The sequence below is a fragment of the Tetranychus urticae genome, chromosome 2 (assembly GCF_039701765.1).
Source record: "Tetranychus urticae isolate SD_2017Ah chromosome 2, NJAU_TeUrti_SD_1.0, whole genome shotgun sequence".
Classification (NCBI taxonomy): Eukaryota; Metazoa; Arthropoda; class Arachnida; order Trombidiformes; family Tetranychidae; genus Tetranychus; species Tetranychus urticae.
This window is the reverse complement of record NC_142959.1, coordinates 23575791-23594052: the sequence shown is the minus strand read 5'-3', so window position 1 is coordinate 23594052 and position 18262 is coordinate 23575791.

The following is an 18262-nucleotide window of genomic DNA, read 5'->3' as shown; positions in this document are numbered from 1 at the left end:
CCCCTGTCTTATTTCTCATTCTTAACAATGGTCAGAAGGGCAAAACAAATACTTTGTTTTAACTAAAGGATTATTGAGGGGAGTTGAAATTAAGACTCCAAAGTGGTAACTTGAAAATGTCTGGAACTGGTGCTTGGTCAATTGGACCTCGTCCTTTATTTAATTATTAGTTTAACTAAATTTTAGTTAATTTAAATGGAAATTATTGTCCACAAATGGTTATTATTAATAAATGTTTTTAAATGGCCTTAAAATCTTACATACATTTTTTGATTCTAAAAATAATTTCTTTTTATCAATACTTTCAAAATTTATATATTTTGTTTTAGATAACTCATACTTACACACACACTTACTCACACTTACACACACACTTAGAGATTGATTTATTCAAAAAATATTCCATCTACACAAAATCAACTTCACTATCTCCTGCATTTAAACTTTTTGTTTCTTTATTTCTGATTTTTACAAGTGAATTATGTTTATATTTATCATTTTTATATCTTAATGTTTTATTACTATAATTTATAATATAATCATTACTTGATGATGATTAAATAACACATAATATTTTTGCATTTTTTACATAATAAATTTAATTATTTAAAATTTCAGTGAAATTTATAGTAGATTTTACAGATCACTTTAATTTTCAGTTAAATTCGAAAAAATTGGCTGACTCAACATGTTCACACATGAGTTTTGCCGGTAAGTTTGAGTTTCAGATCTCTAACTCAAGCGGTTACAGAAAGCGGTCAATTTCTCTGAAAATCGAAGTGATCTGTTTTTGATCTGAACAGAAACTTTTCATTAAAAATAACTTCATTTTCTGGTTAATCAGCAAAAGTTACACCAGGAAAATGAGTTTCATTAAAAAATCTGGTTTTATTATTGAAATACAGGCGATCGAAGCTTCAAATTTGACCTCAATTTTATCGAGAACTGGCGACTCAAACAATTTTCAATAGCACTGATAGACTCAGTTTTTATACCCCTGCAAACACAATAAGTCCCAACTCTTAACGAGGAAGTCAAAGTTTTTGGACATTGTCCTTTTATATAAAAAAATTAAAATCTTATAATGAAACTTTGTAACACACTTACACACACATACTTACAATCATATGTTATACATAGTAAAAGTCGAAAAAAATTAACTTTAGAAAACAAAAAAATTGTCATAAATATAAAAAAACATTGATTTATTTAAAAATAACTTTAATATGTACTATACTCATACACACACACACTTACACACACACACACACTTACACACACACACTTACACAAACACACTTACTCACACACTCACACACACACTTACACACACACACTTACACACAAACACTTACACACACACACACTTACACACACACACTTACACAAACACACTTACTCACACACTTACTCACACACTTACTCACACACTCACACACACACTTACACACACACACTTACACACAAACACTTACACACACACACTTACACACACACACTTACACACACACACTTACACACACACACTTACACACACACTTACTCACACACTTACTCACACACTTACTCACACACTTACTCACACACAAATAATTAAAATCTTATAATGAAACTTTGTTGATATTTTGCATAGTTTCTTAGATTTATTATTAGCATAATATATAATAATGGAATTGAACAAAAATAAAATAATTACTCTAGAAGACTTTGTAAATCAACAAAAAGTTCAAGAAGCAAAAAATAATAATAAAGAGCTTGAAAATAAACTTGATAATCATAGAGTTAATTGTGATAATCATATGTTATACATATTAAAATTCGAAAAGAATTAACTTTAGAAATCAATAAAATTTTCATAAATATAAAAAAGAATTGATTTATTTAAAAATAACTTTAATATGTACTATACTCATCACATTAAAAGATTCACTAATATTTATATTATTAAAATCAGCATATGTACTTAAAAATATTATAGTCACAATTAAATATATAATTACAGGGACAATTTCAATCATTCACACTCACACACACACTTACTCACACACACTTACTCACACACTTACACACACACTTACACACATCACACTTACTCACACACATCACATTAAAAGATTCACTAATATTAATATTATTAAAATCAGCATATGTGCTTAAAATATTACAGTCACAATTAAATATATAATAACATTGACAATTTCAAACATATTTTTATATTTTTATATTTTTTCATATATATCATCAACTATATTAAGTTTAGTATTTAAAATTTAGAATTTTTAATCAAAACAATAATGGACTTGAACAAAAATAAAATAATTAATGTAGAAGACTTTGAAATTTATCAACAAAAGGTTCAAGAATTAAAAAATAATAATAAAGAGCTTGAAAATAAACTTGATAATCATAGAGTTAATTGTGATAAGCATATGTTATACATATTAAAATTCGAAAAAAATTAACTTTAGAAAACAATAAAATTTTCATAAATATAAAAAAGAATTGATTTATTTAAAAATAACTTTAATATGTACTATACTCATCACATTAAAAGATTCACTAATATTTATATTATTAAAATCAGCATATGTACTTAAAAATATTATAGTCACAATTAAATATATAATAACATGGACAATTTTCATCATTTTTATATTTTTTCATATATATCATCAACTATATTTAGTTTAGTATTTAAAATTTAGAATTTTTAATGAAAATAATAATGGACTTGAACAAAAATAAAATAATTACTCTAGAAGACTTTGAAAATCAACAAAAAGTTCAAGAATTAAAAAATAATAATAAAGAGCTTGAAAATAAACTTGATAATCATAGAGTTAATTGTGATAAGCATATGTTATACATATTAAAATTCTAAAAAATTAACTTTAGAAAACAATAAAATTGTCATAAATATAAAAAAAGAATTGATTTATTTAAAAATAACTTTAATATGTACTATACTCATCGCATTTAAAGATTCACTAATATTAATATTATTAAAATCAGCATATGTGCTTAAAATATTATAGTCACAATTGAATATATAATAACATTGACAATTTCAATCATTCAAACTCACACACACTTACTTACACACTTACACACACACACTTACACACATCACACTTACTCACACACATCACATTAAAAGATTCATTAATATACATATTATTAAAATCAGCATATGTGCTTAAAATATTATAGTCACAATTAAATATATAATAACATTGACAATTTCAATCATTCACACTCACACACACACTTACTCACACACACTTACTCACAAAATATTATAGTCACAATTAAATATATAATAACATTGACAATTTCAATCATTCACACTCACACACACACTTACTCACACACACTTACTCACACACACTTACTCACACACACTTACTCACACACATTTACTCACACACACTTACTCACACACACTTACACACACACACTTACACACACACTTACACACACACACTTACACACACACACTTACTCACACACACTTACACACACACACTTACACACACACACTTACACACACACACTTACACACACACACTTACACACACACACTTACACACACACACTTACACACATCACACTTACTCACACACACTTACACACACACACTTACTCACACACACTTACTCACACACACTTACTCACACACATTTACTCACACACACTTACTCACACACACTTACACACACACACTTACACACACACTTACACACACACACTTACACACACACACTTACACACACACACACACACACTTACACACACACGCACACACACTTACACACACACACTTACACACACACACTTACACACACACACTTACTCACACACACTTACTCACACACACTTACTCACACACACTTACTCACACACACTTACACACACACACTTACTCACACACACTTACTCACACACACTTACTCACACACACTTACTCACACACATTTACTCACACACACTTACTCACACACACTTACACACACACACTTACACACACACTTACACACACACACTTACACACACACACTTACACACACACACTTACACACATCACACTTACTCACACACACTTACACACACACACTTACTCACACACACTTACTCACACACACTTACTCACACACATTTACTCACACACACTTACTCACACACACTTACACACACACACTTACACACACACACTTACACACATCACACTTACTCACACACACTTACTCACACACACTTACACACACACACTTACTCACACACACTTACACACATCACACTTACTCACACACATCACATTAAAAGATTCACTAATATTAATATTATTAAAATCAGCATATGTGCTTAAAATATTATAGTCACAATTGAATATATAATAACATTGACAATTTCAATCATTCACACTCACACACACACTTACTCACACACACTTACTCACACACACTTACTCACAAAATGTTATAGTCACAATTAAATATATAATAACATTGACAATTTCAATCATTCACACTTACACACACACACTTACTCACACACACTTACTCACACACACTTACTCACACACACTTACTCACACACACTTACACACACACACTTACACACACACACTTACACACATCACACTTACTCACACACACTTACACACACACACTTACACACACACACTTACACACATCACACTTACTCACACACACTTACTCACACACACTTACTCACACACACTTACTCACACACACTTACACACACACTTACACACACACACTTACACACACACACTTACACACACACACTTACTCACACACACTTACTCACACACATTTGCTCACACACACTTACTCACACACACTTACACACACACACACTTACACACACACTTACACACACACACTTACACACACACACTTACACACACACTTACACACACACACTTACACACACACACTTACACACACACACTTACACACACACACTTACACACACACACTTACTCACACACACTTACTCACACACACTTACTCACACACACTTACACACACACACTTACACACACACACTTACACACACACACTTACACACATCACACTTACTCACACACATCACATTAAAAGATTCACTAATATTAATATTATTAAAATCAGCATATGTGCTTAAAATATTATAGTCACAATTGAATATATAATAACATTGACAATTTCAATCATTCACACTCACACATCACACTTTCTCACACACACTTACACACACACACTTACACACACACACTTACACACACACACTTACACACACACACTTACACACACACACTTACTCACACACACTTACTCACACACACTTACTCACACACATTTACTCGCACACACTTACTCACACACACTTACTCACACACACTTACTCACACACACTTACTCACACACACTTACTCACACACACTTACTCACACACACTTACTCACACACACTTACTCACACACACTTACTCACACACACTTACTCACACACACTTACACACACACACTTACACACACACACTTACTCACAAAATGTTATAGTCACAATTAAATATATAATAACATTGACAATTTCAATCATTCACACTCACACACACACACTTACTCACACACACTTACTCACACACACTTACTCACACACACTTACTCACACACACTTACTCACACACACTTACACACACACACTTACACACACACACTCACACACACACACTTACTCACACACACTTACACACACACACTTACTCACACACACTTACTCACACACACTTACTCACACACACTTACTCACACACACTTACACACACACACTTACACACACACACTTACACACATCACACTTACTCACACACACTTACACACACACACTTACACACACACACTTACACACATCACACTTACTCACACACACTTACTCACACACACTTACTCACACACACTTACTCACACACACTTACACACACACACTTACACACACACTTACACACACACACTTACACACACACACTTACACACACACACTTACACACATCACACTTACACACACACTTACACACACACACTTACACACACACACTTACACACACACACTTACACACACACACTTACACACACACACTTACTCACACACACTTACTCACACACACTTACACACACACACTTACACACACACACTTACACACACACACTTACACACATCACACTTACTCACACACATCACATTAAAAGATTCACTAATATTACACTTACTCACAAAATGTTATAGTCACAATTAAATATATAATAACATTGACAATTTCAATCATTCACACTCACACACACACACTTACTCACACACACTTACTCACACACACTTACTCACACACACTTACTCAGACACACTTACACACACACACTTACACACACACACTTACACACACACTTACACACACACACTTACACACACACACTTACACACACACACACACACACTTACACACACACACACACACACTTACACACACACTTACACACACACACTTACACACACACACTTACTCACACACACTTACTCACACACACTTACACACACACACTTACTCACACACACTTACTCACACACATTTACTCAGACACACTTACTCACACACACTTACACACACAAACTTACACACACACTTACACACACACACTTACACACACACACTTACTCACACACACTTACACACACACTTACACACACACACTTACACACACACACTTACACACACACACTTACACACACACACTTACTCACACACACTTACTCACACACACTTACACACACAAACTTACACACACACTTACACACACACACTTACACACACACACTTACTCACACACACTTACACACACACTTACACACACACACTTACACACACACACTTACACACACACACTTACACACACACACTTACACACACACACTTACACACACACACTTACACACACACACTTACACACATCACACTTACTCACACACACTTACACACACACACTTACACACACACACTTACACACATCACACTTACTCACACACACTTACTCACACACACTTACTCACACACACTTACTCACACACACTTACACACACACACTTACACACACACTTACACACACACACTTACACACACACACTTACACACACACACTTACACACATCACACTTACACACACACTTACACACACACACTTACACACACACACTTACACACACACACTTACACACACACACTTACACACACACACTTACTCACACACACTTACTCACACACACTTACACACACACACTTACACACACACACTTACACACACACACTTACACACATCACACTTACTCACACACATCACATTAAAATATTCACTAATATTACACTTACTCACAAAATGTTATAGTCACAATTAAATATATAATAACATTGACAATTTCAATCATTCACACTCACACACACACACTTACTCACACACACTTACTCACACACACTTACTCACACACACTTACTCATACACACTTACACACACACACTTACACACACACACTTACACACACACTTACACACACACACTTACACACACACACTTACACACACACACACACACACTTACACACACACACACACACACTTACACACACACTTACACACACACACTTACACACACACACTTACTCACACACACTTACTCACACACACTTACACACACACACTTACTCACACACACTTACTCACACACATTTACTCAGACACACTTACTCACACACACTTACACACACAAACTTACACACACACTTACACACACACACTTACACACACACACTTACTCACACACACTTACACACACACTTACACACACACACTTACACACACACACTTACACACACACACTTACTCACACACACTTACTCACACACACTTACACACACAAACTTACACACACACTTACACACACACACTTACACACACACACTTACACACACACACTTACACACACACACTTACACACACACACTTACACACACACACTTACACACACACACTTACTCACACACATCACATTAAAAGATTCACTAATATTAATATTATTAAAATCAGCATATGTGCTTAAAATATTATAGTCACAATTGAATATATAATAACATTGACAATTTCAATCATTCACACTCACACACACACTTACTCACACACACTTACTCACAAAATGTTATAGTCACAATTAAATATATAATAACATTGACAATTTCAATCATTCACACTTACACACACACACTTACTCACACACACTTACTCACACACACTTACTCACACACACTTACTCACACACACTTACTCACACACACTTACTCACACACACTTACACACACACACTTACACACACACACTTACACACACACACTTACACACATCACACTTACTCACACACACTTACACACACACACTTACACACACACACTTACACACACACACTTACACACACACACTTACACACACACACTTACACACATCACACTTACTCACACACACTTACTCACACACACTTACTCACACACACTTACTCACACACACTTACTCACACACACTTACACACACACACTTACACACACACTTACACACACACTTACACACACACACTTACACACACACACACACACTTACACACACACACTTACACACACACACACACACACTTACACACACACTTACACACACACACTTACACACACACACTTACTCACACACACTTACTCACACACACTTACTCACACACACTTACTCACACACACTTACACACACACACTTACACACACACACTTACACACATCACACTTACTCACACACACTTACACACACACACTTACACACACACACTTACACACACACACTTACACACATCACACTTACTCACACACACTTACTCACACACACTTACTCACACACACTTACTCACACACACTTACACACACACTTACACACACACACTTACACACACACACTTACTCACACACACTTACACACACACTTACACACACACACTTACACACACACACTTACACACACACACTTACACACACACACTTACACACACACACTTACTCACACACACTTACTCACACACACTTACACACACACACTTACACACACACACTTACACACACACACTTACACACATCACACTTACTCACACACATCACATTAAAAGATTCACTAATATTAATATTATTAAAATCAGCATATGTGCTTAAAATATTATAGTCACAATTGAATATATAATAACATTGACAATTTCAATCATTCACACTTACACACACACACTTACTCACACACACTTACTCACACACACTTACTCACACACACTTACACACACACACTTACTCACACACACTTACTCACACACACTTACACACACACACTTACACACACACACTTACACACATCACACTTACTCACACACATCACATTAAAAGATTCACTAATATTAATATTATTAAAATCAGCATATGTGCTTAAAATATTATAGTCACAATTAAATATATAATAACATTGACAATTTCAAACATATTTTTATATTTTTATATTTTTTCATATATATCATCAACTATATTAAGTTTAGTATTTAAAATTTAGAATTTTTAATCAAAACAATAATGGACTTGAACAAAAATAAAATAATTAATGTAGAAGACTTTGAAATTTATCAACAAAAAGTTCAAGAATTAAAAAATAATAATAAAGAGCTTGAAAATAAACTTGATAATCATAGAGTTAATTGTGATAAGCATATGTTATACATATTAAAATTCGAAAAAAATTAACTTTAGAAAACAATAAAATTTTCATAAATATAAAAAAGAATTGATTTATTTAAAAATAACTTTAATATGTACTATACTCATCACATTAAAAGATTCACTAATATTAATATTATTAAAATCAGCATATGTGCTTAAAATATTATAGTCACAATTGAATATATAATAACATTGACAATTTCAATCATTCACACTCACACACACACTTACTCACACACACTTACTCACACACACTTACTCACACACACTTACTCACACACACTTACACACACACACTTACACACACACTTACACACACACTTACACACACACACTTACACACACACACTTACACACATCACACTTACACACACACTTACACACACACACTTACACACACACACTTACACACACACACTTACACACACACACTTACACACACACACTTACTCACACACACTTACTCACACACACTTACACACACACACTTACACACACACACTTACACACACACACTTACACACATCACACTTACTCACACACATCACATTAAAAGATTCACTAATATTACACTTACTCACAAAATGTTATAGTCACAATTAAATATATAATAACATTGACAATTTCAATCATTCACACTCACACACACACACTTACTCACACACACTTACTCACACACACTTACTCACACACACTTACTCAGACACACTTACACACACACACTTACACACACACACTTACACACACACTTACACACACACACTTACACACACACACTTACACACACACACACACACACTTACACACACACACACACACACTTACACACACACTTACACACACACACTTACACACACACACTTACTCACACACACTTACTCACACACACTTACACACACACACTTACTCACACACACTTACTCACACACATTTACTCAGACACACTTACTCACACACACTTACACACACAAACTTACACACACACTTACACACACACACTTACACACACACACTTACTCACACACACTTACACACACACTTACACACACACACTTACACACACACACTTACACACACACACTTACACACACACACTTACTCACACACACTTACTCACACACACTTACACACACAAACTTACACACACACTTACACACACACACTTACACACACACACTTACTCACACACACTTACACACACACTTACACACACACACTTACACACACACACTTACACACACACACTTACACACACACACTTACACACACACACTTACACACACACACTTACACACACACACTTACACACATCACACTTACTCACACACACTTACACACACACACTTACACACACACACTTACACACATCACACTTACTCACACACACTTACTCACACACACTTACTCACACACACTTACTCACACACACTTACACACACACACTTACACACACACTTACACACACACACTTACACACACACACTTACACACACACACTTACACACATCACACTTACACACACACTTACACACACACACTTACACACACACACTTACACACACACACTTACACACACACACTTACACACACACACTTACTCACACACACTTACTCACACACACTTACACACACACACTTACACACACACACTTACACACACACACTTACACACATCACACTTACTCACACACATCACATTAAAATATTCACTAATATTACACTTACTCACAAAATGTTATAGTCACAATTAAATATATAATAACATTGACAATTTCAATCATTCACACTCACACACACACACTTACTCACACACACTTACTCACACACACTTACTCACACACACTTACTCATACACACTTACACACACACACTTACACACACACACTTACACACACACTTACACACACACACTTACACACACACACTTACACACACACACACACACACTTACACACACACACACACACACTTACACACACACTTACACACACACACTTACACACACACACTTACTCACACACACTTACTCACACACACTTACACACACACACTTACTCACACACACTTACTCACACACATTTACTCAGACACACTTACTCACACACACTTACACACACAAACTTACACACACACTTACACACACACACTTACACACACACACTTACTCACACACACTTACACACACACTTACACACACACACTTACACACACACACTTACACACACACACTTACTCACACACACTTACTCACACACACTTACACACACAAACTTACACACACACTTACACACACACACTTACACACACACACTTACACACACACACTTACACACACACACTTACACACACACACTTACACACACACACTTACACACACACACTTACTCACACACATCACATTAAAAGATTCACTAATATTAATATTATTAAAATCAGCATATGTGCTTAAAATATTATAGTCACAATTGAATATATAATAACATTGACAATTTCAATCATTCACACTCACACACACACTTACTCACACACACTTACTCACAAAATGTTATAGTCACAATTAAATATATAATAACATTGACAATTTCAATCATTCACACTTACACACACACACTTACTCACACACACTTACTCACACACACTTACTCACACACACTTACTCACACACACTTACTCACACACACTTACTCACACACACTTACACACACACACTTACACACACACACTTACACACACACACTTACACACACACACTTACACACATCACACTTACTCACACACACTTACACACACACACTTACACACACACACTTACACACACACACTTACACACACACACTTACACACATCACACTTACTCACACACACTTACTCACACACACTTACTCACACACACTTACTCACACACACTTACTCACACACACTTACACACACACACTTACACACACACTTACACACACACTTACACACACACACTTACACACACACACACACACTTACACACACACACTTACACACACACACACACACACTTACACACACACTTACACACACACACTTACACACACACACTTACTCACACACACTTACTCACACACACTTACTCACACACACTTACTCACACACACTTACACACACACACTTACACACACACACTTACACACATCACACTTACTCACACACACTTACACACACACACTTACACACACACACTTACACACACACACTTACACACATCACACTTACTCACACACACTTACTCACACACACTTACTCACACACACTTACTCACACACACTTACACACACACTTACACACACACACTTACACACACACACTTACTCACACACACTTACACACACACTTACACACACACACTTACACACACACACTTACACACACACACTTACACACACACACTTACACACACACACTTACTCACACACACTTACTCACACACACTTACACACACACACTTACACACACACACTTACACACACACACTTACACACATCACACTTACTCACACACATCACATTAAAAGATTCACTAATATTAATATTATTAAAATCAGCATATGTGCTTAAAATATTATAGTCACAATTGAATATATAATAACATTGACAATTTCAATCATTCACACTTACACACACACACTTACTCACACACACTTACTCACACACACTTACTCACACACACTTACACACACACACTTACTCACACACACTTACTCACACACACTTACACACACACACTTACACACACACACTTACACACATCACACTTACTCACACACATCACATTAAAAGATTCACTAATATTAATATTATTAAAATCAGCATATGTGCTTAAAATATTATAGTCACAATTAAATATATAATAACATTGACAATTTCAAACATATTTTTATATTTTTATATTTTTTCATATATATCATCAACTATATTAAGTTTAGTATTTAAAATTTAGAATTTTTAATCAAAACAATAATGGACTTGAACAAAAATAAAATAATTAATGTAGAAGACTTTGAAATTTATCAACAAAAAGTTCAAGAATTAAAAAATAATAATAAAGAGCTTGAAAATAAACTTGATAATCATAGAGTTAATTGTGATAAGCATATGTTATACATATTAAAATTCGAAAAAAATTAACTTTAGAAAACAATAAAATTTTCATAAATATAAAAAAGAATTGATTTATTTAAAAATAACTTTAATATGTACTATACTCATCACATTAAAAGATTCACTAATATTAATATTATTAAAATCAGCATATGTGCTTAAAATATTATAGTCACAATTGAATATATAATAACATTGACAATTTCAATCATTCACACTCACACACACACTTACTCACACACACTTACTCACACACACTTACACACACACACTTACTCACACACTTACACACACACTTACACACACACACTTACTCACACACTTACACACACACTTACACACATCACACTTACTCACACACATCACATTAAAAGATTCACTAATATTAATATTATTAAAATCAGCATATGTGCTTAAAATATTACAGTCACAATTAAATATATAATAACATTGACAATTTCAAACATATTTTTATATTTTTATATTTTTTCATATATATCATCAACTATATTAAGTTTAGTATTTAAAATTTAGAATTTTTAATCAAAACAATAATGGACTTGAACAAAAATAAAATAATTAATGTAGAAGACTTTGAAATTTATCAACAAAAGGTTCAAGAATTAAAAAATAATAATAAAGAGCTTGAAAATAAACTTGATAATCATAGAGTTAATTGTGATAAGCATATGTTATACATATTAAAATTCGAAAAAAATTAACTTTAGAAAACAATAAAATTTTCATAAATATAAAAAAGAATTGATTTATTTAAAAATAACTTTAATATGTACTATACTCATCACATTAAAAGATTCACTAATATTAATATTATTAAAATCAGCATATGTGCTTAAAATATTATAGTCACAATTGAATATATAATAACATTGACAATTTCAATCATTCACACTCACACACACACTTACTCACACACACTTACTCACAAAATATTATAGTCACAATTAAATATATAATAACATTGACAATTTCAATCATTCACACTCACACATCACACTTTCTCACACACATCACATTTAAAGATTCACTAATATTAATATTATTAAAATCAGCATATGTGCTTAAAATATTATAGTCACAATTGAATATATAATAACATTGACAATTTCAATCATTCAAACTCACACACACTTACTTACACACTTACACACACACACTTACACACACACACACTTACACACACACACTTACACACACACACTTACACACACACACTTACACACACACACTTACACACATCACACTTACTCACACACATCACATTAAAAGATTCACTAATATTAATATTATTAAAATCAGCATATGTGCTTAAAATATTATAGTCACAATTAAATATATAATAACATTGACAATTTCAAACATTCACACTCACACACACACTTACACACACACACTTACTCACACACACTTAATCACACACACTTACTCACACACACTTACTCACACACACTTACTCACACACACTTACTCACACACACTTACTCACACACACTTACTCACACACACTTACTCACACACACTTACACACACACACTTACACACACACACTTACACACATCACACTTACTCACACACATCACATTAAAAGATTCACTAATATTAATATTATTAAAATCAGCATATGTGCTTAAAATATTATAGTCACAATTGAATATATAATAACATTGACAATTTCAATCATTCACACTCACACACACACTTACTCACACACACTTACTCACAAAATATTATAGTCACAATTAAATATATAATAACATTGACAATTTCAATCATTCACACTCACACATCACACTTTCTCACACACATCACATTAAAAGATTCACTAATATTAATATTATTAAAATCAGCATATGTACTTAAAATATTATAGTCACAATTGAATATATAATAACATTGACAATTTCAATCATTCACACTCACACTCACACACACACTTACACACACACACTTACACACACACACTTACACACACACTTTCTTACACACACACACTTACACACACACACTTACACACACACACTTACACACACACACTTACACACACACACTTACACACACACTTACACACACACACTTACACACACACACTTACACACACACTTACACACACACACTTACACACACACTTACATACACACACACACTTACACACACACATTTACAATTGATTTGATAATTGATTTTACCAAGGAATCTTTTCAATTCAGTCAAAGTTTTCGGAGGATTCAGATTGGATATGGAAGTAATATTCTTATGGAGTGGCCTTATTTCATTCAAGCTTATTTGGTGACCAAGATAATTTACTTTCAGTTGAATCAGCTCAGACTTGTCAAAATTTAATTTCACGTTCTCACATCTCATGGCTGATAAGAGGGCTTCAATATGTTCAACATGTGTTTCAAGATCATAGGAAAATCATCAATATAATTGTGACAAAAATTAATAAGTTTATATTTTTCTAAAATGTTCCTGATAGCTCTTTGAAATATTGCTGGTGCATTTTTAAATCCAAATGGCATAACACACCATTCATAATGTCCGAATTGAGTGATGAATGCGGTTTTATGAATGTCATTTACATTCACTGGAATATGCCAAAACCCTGATTTGATATCAAAAACACTGAAATATTTCCTACCGTGTAACTTATCAAGAATATCGTCAATCCGTGGCATTGGATAACTATCAGTGACAACTACTTCATTCAGTTTACGGAAATCAATATTGTTATTTCTAAAGTTAGTAACTTGAGCATTTCTGTTGTTTCTGTTATTTGAGTAGTTATGATTTTTGTTTGAATTATTGAGATTATTATTGAAATTATTGAATGGTCGACGTCCACAATCATTCTTGAGATGACCTTTCAAGCCACCATTGAAACAGAATTTATCTACAACATTATATTGAGTTTTATTGGGTGGTTTGACAATCAGAGCTTCACCTTTCTTACCAGGATTACCTTCATTCAAACGTTTCTCAGTTTGCAAAAGATTCGCTTTCAACTGAGCTAAAATAATTGAGTCACCTGTATCAATAGTCATTTCGATATTTTGTCGGAAATTTTCATAAACAATCGGTAAATCATCTAAAACTTTCTGACAAGATTTTCTTCATCAACATCAATTGCACGATCTTTGTTTAAATTAATTGCAGTCTCGAGTTCGGAGAAATAACTAGCGACTGTGTGAGCCGAAGTGAACTTTACTTCAATGATTTTTCTCTCAACACTAAATGAGCTTTGTTTAGTTCGCTCTTCTCTAAACTTGTTAGACTTACATATTCGGAATCGATGCTAAGCATGATTAGTTGTTGAGCAGTGGAATCCTTGACACCCCATTCGTTGATTTCGGTGTTTCATCTGGTGATGTTACGTTGAGTTAGATTAAGAATCACATCAGCAGTATATTCAGATGGACGTTATGATGAACCGTCAAGAACATTAAGTATTCCTTTGGATCAACAGATGGTTTCAATGGATCTTTTCCAGACATAATAATTTGTCTTGGTTAATTTAATCACTTGGATTTCGTTGGTAATCATGATGGTGTTGTCAGTGATGATTATTCAAAAAAGAGATGATGTAAAATAAGTAAACACAATTGCCAATATTCAGGCTTAAAGATTTAGTATCAAATACTGATGACAAAACAAACAAAAGTCAGCAAAACGTGACTGGGCCCATAACCTGTTGGTTATGATGGTGAAAATAATAAGGTTAAAGATAAATCAAATAAAACAAAACACAAGGTCAATATTCAGAACAAACAGACAGCAAGTCAAATTAATCAAATTAAATGAGTTTATTCAAAAATTGTGAAGATGATGAAGAAGCAAAGACAATTCACCTTTAAGTAAATTAACACCAAGAGGACAATACAAAAAATATACAAACTAGGCAAGTTCAAAGATACACCATCGACATACAATATGCACCATAAGTGTTAAGGTGACATTTTAGGTATTTATAGTTGGGCAAGTAAGACAGCCCTTTTGATTCCTCGGTGAGTAAGAGTTTGTTTGACGGTTTAGATGAATGAGTGGAAGAAAACCAAGGAATGTGAGTTCCTCTAGGGATTTGTGTTTGCTGGTAGCAAAAAGGTTGAAAATAGCTTAAGTCGGTAAAAATGGTCAAGTTGAAGGGTCAAAATAGCTTCTAGCTTTAAGGGGTGCAATTGGGTGTTATAGTTAGTTAGTATATGACAATAGTGAATGATTAAAGAAAGAATCAAGTTATTAGGTTGAATGGTTGAGGTACAGTGGACACTTATCCTAGACTTTTAAGGGTTC